General features: G+C 42.9%; 1 long non-coding RNA gene across 1 annotated transcript; it reads right to left on the bottom strand.

Annotated features, from left to right (window-relative positions):
- Positions 1 to 805: 805 nt before the first annotated feature.
- Positions 806 to 2,353, bottom strand: LOC115817363 (uncharacterized). The gene is made up of 4 exons (XR_004025425.1): positions 2,265 to 2,353; positions 1,400 to 1,492; positions 1,040 to 1,060; positions 806 to 826 (listed from the first exon to the last, which is right to left on the bottom strand). It is a non-coding gene; the product is annotated as an uncharacterized LOC115817363 (long non-coding RNA).
- Positions 2,354 to 10,000: the final 7,647 nt, after the last annotated feature.

The raw sequence follows: 10,000 nt of genomic DNA, 5'->3' as shown, positions 1-10,000 counted from the left end.
TACTTTCCACAATATATGTATATACATACTCATACTTACACACACACACACACACACACCATATATACTATACAAGATACCGTATATATCTTGTATATTGTTTGATTGCCTTGTATATTTGGAGATTTGGACGTTGATGAATTCTGAGCCTATAAATACTGTTTTTAGCTGTGAACTGAGGAACAGACTGTAGCATTTCTTAAAATCGGTCGAGTGCTCTGTATCAGGCATAAATTAAACTGAAGAACATTGATGCCTCACCTGAAGTCACCGTGTTCTTGTCTGCTGCTTGAATGGGAAAGAGAAATGAGAAAGCATTTCAGTGAGCCATGAGAATACAGTACTTATTCATTAAAGCCACTGATGTCTGTGTAAAATGAACATTGGCTCATTTAACCAGCAAATATAATTGATTTTCACATATAAAGTGGGACGAGGTGGTATCGTGATGAATTCTTCCCTTAAACAGATGGTAATGCAGCAATTCATTAATTAATTATGTGCATAATTTTATGTATGTAGAAAAATTCATACAGTACTAAACATGTGAGGTAATTCTTACAGAAATCACTCATAGTACAGCATAATTCATGTTTCTGTTACAAGACTGAGCATCAGTAATAGATATTGCTGACATAGCCGTAATTACTTTATGCAGTAGACTGAGAGGTTCAATACAATGTGTGAATACTGCTGTAATCATTCAGTGGTACAGACTCATGGGTAAGCCCCTCAATGATCATGGGTAAACCCCTGAAAACTAGATAATATGTGAAAATGAAACTTGAGACCATTTATGTCTTACCTGAATCTGTTTGATCTTCATCTGAAAACAAAAATATTCAATAAGGAAAGAGACAAACCCTATTCATAAATTCATACAGACTACTGCTACAGAATTAGCACAGACCAGCAGGCCTACAAGACTGGACCAGTACTCATCTCTCCAGTAAAGGGTGTTAGTGAAGGTAGTGACTATGTCAAAATATCACAGTCCTGTACGCAAATTGGAATGGTGAAAGAGTGATGAGTGTCTGACCTTTTTTGGCCGCCATGTATCCTGAAACCCAAAAACGAAATCAAATTTTAAAACTGAAGGCAAAAAAAAAAAAAATTGAAGGATTTTGTTCAATTATTTATTGGTAGTTTTGTTACTCTAACACATGAAATGGTTCCCGCGCTATTAACAGAACAGTTTGGGAATTGTCTGGAGAGACTGACGTATGGAAACCTTCAGAATTTTTAAAACAATGGGGACTGAGATATAAGATATCTGAGATGTGTTATGAATATTTATGTTTCTTGCACACAACCAGTGGAGTCTCATCACCACCCCTGACACAAAGATCACATCTTTCATCTGGAGGTTTAAGAAATCATCTTAAAAAGCAGATCTCACCTGCTCTCTTCTGTCTGTGGTGGAGGTAGAAAATGAAGCCAACCATGCAAACAGACACCACCACCATCACAACAAAAAGAGCTTTCCATGGATCTGGAAAAGATGAGGAGAAATGAGGAAAGGGATACACAAAAACACCAGTTCAATGCGACACAAAAACACCAGTTCAATGTGACATAAAATCCAGTTCAATGTGACACTACAAAACTACAGATGGCCAATCACAGGATATTGCTACGGTTACTGCAGCTCCTTGGAGACCAATGCTCTGAAACTCACTATACAAAAACACAACCAAACCGTGGCTCCAACGGGTCCTTGAAATCCTTGAAAGTTTGTAGGAAAATGACATGGAAAATTTGAAGGAAAAAAAAAAACAAGACCTTGAAGGTTTTTTGAAAATGACATGGGTCATTGAAAACGTTTGAATTCATATATTTTGTGCAAGAATAGAAATGGAAGTTCTTTGGATTTTTTTTTTTGACTTCATGTTAGTAAATAAGCTAGGTGTCTGCATGTGTGTCTCTCCGTGTCTGTGCGTCCTTGTTTCACATGCCACCTGCCTCGAGAAAGTGCAACGGTCACGTGCGTGCGTGAGTGACTGAAGTCGAACAATGCAGGTTAAACAGCGGCAAGCCAGCGAGAGAGCTAACATAACAGTAATTAACCTTGGTCTGTGTCTCAAATAACCTGTTGTCTTAACATTTTACTTAAAACTGAAGCAGTACTTTTTTATCCACTGCTTGAGTAATGGTAGTTTCAGATAAAAGTTTAGATTGAAAACTGGGTGAAATGACAGACTGTCTGCCAGATTATCTGGCCCCTTCCTGACTGTAATCCAATGGTAGTTCCTGCATTGACTAACCTTGTGAGGAGGTACTGCTCAGGAGTTCCACCTTCCCTTCTCTCCCTTGTTCACTGGAGATGGAAAACAAGCAGGAGATCAAGTTGGATTTAGAGGGACTGACGACCATCCAAGTGGTAACTGAAAATAAGCCCCCTGCCTCCTCTGTGGCAATGGATCCACTAGGCCGGACAGGGTCTTGGCCGTTGAGAAGGAATTTCATGTTGGGTTTGGGGAACCAACCCTGTGACGAACAGCTCACGTTAACCGAATCCTCACTGACCTGTGTCAGTTTTAGAGTGGGAACAGTTCCCTCCGCTGCAAGAACAGAGAGGCACGTTAACGCATGCGGTGTTAGCATATACAGTCAATAAAATTACATAAAAACTCACAGAGTGAGAGTTAAAGTTAGAATTAACTTAAAGTTAGAATTACATTTTTAACTGTAGTTCCCCAATATTCCGTATGTTAGCTCTATTCACACGGTAGCAAAATCCAGGCGAACTATCAACCAATCACAGCTTTTTAAAGGCTGTACTGTGGACTCATGTAAAGGAGACAAGTGTTTATTTTGTGTATCAGTTACTGAACTATGACTAGAATTCGTTGCATTTGCAGTGCTTGCGTTGCAGGATAGTAGCCCACGGGCCGCTAATTTTCACAGGCCCTCAATGCAATCACGTTACCTGCTTACCGCTAGTTACGTCACTGGAGGGAACCCACCTGTAACTCTGAGAGTGATGATTTTACTATCGTAATTCTGGTCGCTGCTTACGTAACACTCATACGAGCCCATATCTTTGAGCCGCACATTCTCCAGTTTAATCGACACATCGCCCTCCTTCAGCCCCCATGACTCAGGACGACGGGAAACAAGGGATGTGCGGTTGACGTATTCCGGGTTTCGGGAGTCATCCTGGACCATCTTATCACGATATAAAAGTACAGGGTTGTTGAAACCATTGGGTCGGTACCACCGGACCTCCATCGCTTCAGCGTTAACCGGTGGAGTGACCCAACAAGGCAGGGTAACCACACCCCCAAGCTGCACTGAGACATCCTCTGGGCCAGTAACAGAGAAAACTGAAAGGATAGATAGATAGATAGATAGATAGATAGATAGATAGATAGATAGATAGATAGATAGATAGATAGATAGATAGATAGATAGAGATTCTCATGAAAATTTAATTCATCTTCTATCCTCACCTGATGAAGCTGCGCGTACTGTGTTAGTACGGCGCACTGGTGCCATTGATCATAGACTGTAGTTATGTGGGTAAGTGTGTGATGAGGGAAATCCATTTGGGCTGATTATGTGCAAACAAACGTACGTCGTGAGTAGGCCACTCGTCCCTTATAATACGGGATCGGAAAATAAAATGCTGCGTCCAGTATTGAATCAATAAGGGACGCGGTTTGTCCCGTATTTTCGTACACGTCGTTCCATATATACACTAGGTCTTCAAAGTGCTGAGAATAACATAACATCAAGTAAAATCAAACCATTTATAGAAGCGGAGCGGGGAAGTTTAATTTCAGTGGTGAGCTACAGACCAACAAGCTCTGCGTGCTGTGTTAGACTGCACGTCAGCGTCATCGTTTCCATTACGTGAAACTCAGTGGTTGCCTTGTAGCTTACAATTAAAAATAGCACCTACAGTCGCTGTATTTTTCTTTTCTTTATTATTTCACTGATGTCTCAAGTCCCCCGGTAAGAGGCTGACGAGATATTGGGTTGAATGGTCAGTGGGTCAGCCCTTTCCCTGGCGCCGAATACAAGGCAAACTGTACAGTCTGCCATCGAGCTTTTTTTTAGAGGGATGTCTAACCTTAAACAGCACTGCCACCCATGTCCGAGAAGAGCAGACCACACAGAGTGGAATCGCTCGATTCCTTACATCTCAGACTTCCCCCAAGGCGGACATGGTGTATTGTCTAATCGTATATTGCCAACTGTGGTCTATATTATAGCTTACGTTAGCCTATATCACACAGTAACCAGTACAAATAGCTAGGGGAATAATCTGTTCAAACATCATCCTGATATTCCATCGATTCTCTTAAATTTTGGGCTGACGGTTAAGATAGTTATTTATATTATAATTCATAAATATGATACATTATATAAATATGACAATGTACAATTTAAAACATCTAAATAAATAAGCCTATCAGTCTATCCTGTATAAGCCACAAACTTGATGCACGTTTATATTTTGTTTTTTAACTTAGGGAAAAAAAGATCCTTTTGCATTTAACAGCCTAATCCATACACATTTTCAGTTCCTCTACAGGCAACAGCTGTAGAGTTGACACATGTATATCACACTATCACGCTGTTAAGCAAAATCTGAGCTAGGACTTGTGCGGGGGGAGGGGGACGTCTTGGCGGGGCGTCCATTATTTAAAAGGTGGCAACCCTAGTCGTGAGATACGTCCACGACGTATTTAAATTCAAAATGACCTCCTAACAAAGTAAAGTGAGACACTTATATACAACTCCATTCGGCGATTAACATTTTAAATATTTATTTTGCAGAGATTTGCCTCGAAGATTCGATAAACTTTGGACCTACCTGAAGCCTCGGTGAACTGGAAAGCTAATAAACAAACTGCGACGTACGCAAACATTCCTATGAGAAGAGAAAAGGTCCAGAGTATATAAGTAAAATGTAGTAGGTCGGCGAAATGTCCATTTTAGTCATTATCGCTTTTCATCGTGTTATACACGACCTGATTCAGACACAAAGACACATGTAGTGTGTGGTATACGCACTTAACAATTCGCTGTCGTCTTCCCTCGCCTCAGTATTCACCTACGCTCTTTTAAGCCCAGATGTTGTCTTGCTAAGCGGCTCCGTTAAGCGAACAAATTTTAAAATCAGAGACCACAAGGAAATCTTTTAATCCAAATACTTGAATGGTACGTAAAGCGCTCCAGACAAGGAATTCCATCCAATGAACGTGTACTTTCACTTTCACATTGGGAATTATGGGACTGAAGGAGACGTTCGCCCAGGGCCCCTCACAACCTAGAACCGCCACTGGGTTCATGTAACAAAGGATGAGCTCAGCTTCACTTCTGTCCTGATCCGTTTCAGACACCAAACTCTGCTCCGTCAGTCTCCAGCGGGAGAGGCGGCTTGAGATGCCACAAGGAGTTTTAAATCAAGGGATGGTTTGGTCACTGGTGCACAGTTTAACCTTTATTTTACTCTAGCCGTCAGCACCTGCCCTGTGTGATTGTTATCCACAGTCAAGTTACCAAATGTAGGCAACGGAAAACAGTATATAAGGGCTGCCACAGGCAGTTTTTTTCTTTACACCATGCAATAAGTTCAGTAAAAACAAAACAAAACAAAAATAATAATAATAATAATAATAACAACAACATCAACAACAATAATAATGATGATAATGACAATAATAATAACAACAACAACAACAACAATAATAATAATGATAATGATAATAGTAATATGGTTATAAGCATATAAGTGCCACGCCCTGTCCCTCTCTGTCTCTCTCTGCCCCTCTCTGTCTCTCTCTGTCTCTCTCTGCTCCTCAATGTGTCCTCTGTCTCGCTTCCCCCCTCTTGTGGTCAGTGTTGGTTCATGTCTCTTTGTCTCTTTACTTCCTTAGTTAACTCAGAGTAAGTAGTAAACCTCCTAACAGAAGAGCCCTATGGCTTCATTCTCCTGGCAAAACAAAGCCATAGGGCTCTTTTGTTAGGAGGTTTACTACTTGACGTGAGTTAACTAACTCTGAGTTTTCACTAAACCCGCTTTCTGGAATACACCCCTGGTTTCTTGGTTGAGTCTTGTTTTGATTAAGGCCTGTTTTTTTTTGTTTTGTTTTTTTTGGTTTAGTCCCATTTAGTTCAATTACTGACCACACCTGTTTTCAGTTGGTTTTACCTCATTTAGTCTTGTATAAATACTCCTTGGTTTCCCCTGTTTCTTTGTCTGGCTTTATTTGGAGTTCATCAACATCATGGTGCTTTCTTTGTGCGCCTGGATTCTTGAAGCTGCTGTTTTGTAAGTGTTTGATACACCTTTTGTTATGTTCACTCTTAATAAAAGCAAATCTGCCTTGCAAATGCATCCAGTCTCCTTTACAAAGTGTGACAATAAGTATTCCTGGCCAAATTTCTCATCTGCAAAGCTTGTAATTTAATTGTAATGTAATATACTCTTGGACAGTCCAGATAATTTCTGTTAAACTATCCAGTCATTTCTCTCTCCCTGGTTGGCTACTAAAATTAGTTCAAATAGAATTACGTAATATTTAAATTACACATCTCACTCCAAAATATAAATAAAATTCATGTTTCCCAAACCGTTATACTAGCCTTTCTCATGCAATCTACTATATCTAATGTATTAAATGACATGTAAGAGTCAGGCTAGTCGAGTCACAACACTAGCCTCCTGCTCTGGCTAACCTGTGACAGAGGGCAAGAGGCCACTCTCACTGGTGGAGTAGTTGAGTGTAGTCTAGTTGCTCTCACTGGTGGAGTAGTTGAGTGTAGTCTAGTTGCTCTCACTGGTGGAGTAGTTGAGTGTAGTCTAGTTGCTGTGCTGGTGGAGTAATTGAGTGTAGTCTAGTTGCTGTGCTGGTGGAGTAGTTGAGTGTAGTCTAGTTGCTGCGCTGGTGGAGTAGTTGAGTGTAGTCTAGTTGCTGTGCTGGTGGAGTAGTTGAGTGTAGTCTAGTTGCTGTGCTGGTGGAGTAGTTGACTGTAGTCTAGTTGCTGTGCTGATGGAGTAGTTGAGTGTAGTCTAGTTGCTGTGCTGGTGGAGTAGTTGAGTGTAGTCTAGTTGCTCTCACTGGTGGAGTAGTTGAGTGTAGTCTAGTTGTTGTGCTGGTGGAGTAGTTGAGTGTAGTCTAGTTGCTGTGCTGGTGGAGTAGTTGGGTGTAGTCTAGTTGCTGTGCTGGTGGAGTAGTTGAGTGTAGTCTAGTTGCTGTGCTGGTGGAGTAGTTGAGTGTAGTGTAGTTGCTTTCGCTGGTGGAGTAGTTGAGTGTAGTCCAGTTGCTGTGCTGATGGAGTAGTTGAGTGTAGTCTAGTTGCTCTCGCTGGTGGAGTAGTTGAGTGTAGTGTAGTTGCTTTCGCTGGTGGAGTAGTTGAGTGTAGTCTAGTTGCTGTGCTGGTGGAGTAGTTGAGTGTAGTCTAGTTGCTGTGCTGGTGGAGTAGTTGAGTGTAGTCTAGTTGCTCTCGCTGGTGGAGTAGTTGAGTGTAGTCTAGTTGCTCTCGCTGGTGGAGTAGTTGAGTGTAGTCTAGTTGCTGTGCTGGTGGAGTAGTTGAGTGTAGTCTAGTTGCTGTGCTGGTGGAGTAGTTGAGTGTAGTCTAGTTGCTGTGCTGATGGAGTAGTTGAGTGTAGTCTAGTTGCTCTCGCTGGTGGAGTAGTTGAGTGTAGTCTAGTTGCTTTCGCTGGTGGAGTAGTTGAGTGTAGTCTAGTTGCTTTCGCTGGTGGAGTAGTTGAGTGTAGTCTAGTTGCTGTGCTGGTGGAGTAGTTGAGTGTAGTCTAGTTGCTGTGCTGGTGGAGTAGTTGAGTGTAGTCTAGTTGCTCTCGCTGGTGGAGTAGTTGAGTGTAGTCTAGTTGCTCTTGCTGGTGGAGTAGTTGAGTGTAGTCTAGTTGCTGTGCTGGTGGAGTAGTTGAGTGTAGTCTAGTTGCTGTGCTGGTGGAGTAGTTGAGTGTAGTCTAGTTGCTGTGCTGGTGGAGTAGTTGAGTGTAGTCTAGTTGCTCTCGCTGGTGGAGTAGTTGAGTGTAGTCTAGTTGCTCTCGCTGGTGGAGTAGTTGAGTGTAGTCTAGTTGCTCTCGCTGGTGGAGTAGTTGAGTGTAGTCTAGTTGCTGTGCTGGTGGAGTAGTTGAGTGTAGTCTAGTTGCTGTGCTGGTGGAGTAGTTGAGTGTAGTCTAGTTGCTCTCGCTGGTGGAGTAGTTGAGTGTAGTCTAGTTGCTCTCACTGGTGGAGTAGTTGAGTGTAGTCTAGTTGCTGTGCTGGTGGAGTAGTTGAGTGTAGTCTAGTTGCTGTGCTGGTGGAGTAGTTGAGTGTAGTCTAGTTGCTGTGCTGGTGGAGTAGTTGAGTGTAGTCTAGTTGCTGTGCTGGTGGAGTAGTTGAGTGTAGTCTAGTTGCTGTGCTGGTGGAGTAGTTGAGTGTAGTCTAGTTGCTGTGCTGATGGAGTAGTTGAGTGTAGTCTAGTTGCTGTGCTGGTGGAGTAGTTGAGTGTAGTCTAGTTGCTGTGCTGGTGGAGTAGTTGAGTGTAGTCTAGTTGCTGTGCTGATGGAGTAGTTGAGTGTAGTCTAGTTGCTGCGCTGGTGGAGTAGTTGAGTGTTGTCTAGTTGCTGTGCTGGTGGAGTAGTTGAGTGTAGTCTAGTTGCTCTCGCTGGTGGAGTAGTTCAGTGTAGTCTAGTTGCTCTTGCTGGTGGAGTAGTTGAGTGTAGTCTAGTTGCTGTGCTGGTGGAGTAGTTGAGTGTAGTCTAGTTGCTCTCGCTGGTGGAGTAGTTGAGTGTAGTCTAGTTGCTCTCGCTGGTGGAGTAGTTGAGTGTAGTCTAGTTGCTCTTGCTGGTGGAGTAGTTGAGTGTAGTCTAGTTGCTGTCCTGGTGGAGTAGTTGAGTGTAGTCTAGTTGCTCTTGCTGGTGGAGTAGTTGAGTGTAGTCTAGTTGCTGTGCTGGTGGAGTAGTTGAGTGTAGTCTAGTTGCTCTTGCTGGTGGAGTAGTTGAGTGTAGTCTAGTTGCTGTGCTGGTGGAGTAGTTGAGTGTAGTCTAGTTGCTGTGCTGGTGGAGTAGTTGAGTGTAGTCTAGTTGCTGTGCTGGTGGAGTAGTTGAGTGTAGTCTAGTTGCTCTCGCTGGTGGAGTAGTTGAGTGTAGTCTAGTTGCTGTGCTGGTGGAGTAGTTGAGTGTAGCCTAGTTGCTTTCGCTGGTGGAGTAGTTGAGTGTAGTCTAGTTGCTCTCACTGGTGGAGTAGTTGAGTGTAGTCTAGTTGCTGTGCTGGTGGAGTAGTTGAGTGTAGTCTAGTTGCTGTGCTGATGGAGTAGTTGAGTGTAGTCTAGTTGCTGTGCTGGTGGAGTAGTTGAGTGTAGTCTAGTTGCTGTGCTGGTGGAGTAGTTGAGTGTAGTCTAGTTGCTGTGCTGGTGGAGTAGTTGAGTGTAGTCTAGTTGCTGTGCTGGTGGAGTAGTTGAGTGTAGTCTAGTTGCTGTGCTGGTGGAGTAGTTGAGTGTAGTCTAGTTGCTGTGCTGGTGGAGTAGTTGAGTGTAGTCTAGTTGCTGTGCTGGTGGAGTAGTTGAGTGTAGTCTAGTTGCTGCGCTGGTGGAGTAGTTGAGTGTAGTCTAGTTGCTGTGCTGGTGGAGTAGTTGAGTGTAGTCTAGTTGCTGTGCTGATGGAGTAGTTGACTGTAGTCTAGTTGCTGTGCTGGTGGAGTAGTTGAGTGTAGTCTAGTTGCTCTCGCTGGTGGAGTAGTTGAGTGTAGTCTAGTTGCTGTGCTGGTGGAGTAATTGAGTGTAGTCTAGTTGCTGTGCTGGTGGAGTAGTTGAGTGTAGTCTAGTTGCTGTGCTGGTGGAGTAGTTGAGTGTAGTCTAGTTGCTCTCACTGGTGGAGTAGTTGAGTGTAGTCTAGTTGCTGTGCTGGTGGAGTAGTTGAGTGTAGTCTAGTTGCTGTGCTGGTGGAGTAGTTGACTGTAGTCTAGTTGCTGTGCTGATGGAGTAGTTGACTGTAGTCTAGTTGCTGTGCTGATGGAGTAGTTGAGTGTAGTCTAGTTGC

This window comes from Chanos chanos, chromosome 7, assembly GCF_902362185.1.
Source record: "Chanos chanos chromosome 7, fChaCha1.1, whole genome shotgun sequence".
Lineage (NCBI taxonomy): Eukaryota > Metazoa > Chordata > Actinopteri > Gonorynchiformes > Chanidae > Chanos > Chanos chanos.
This window is presented reverse-complemented; position numbering and strand designations above follow the sequence as displayed.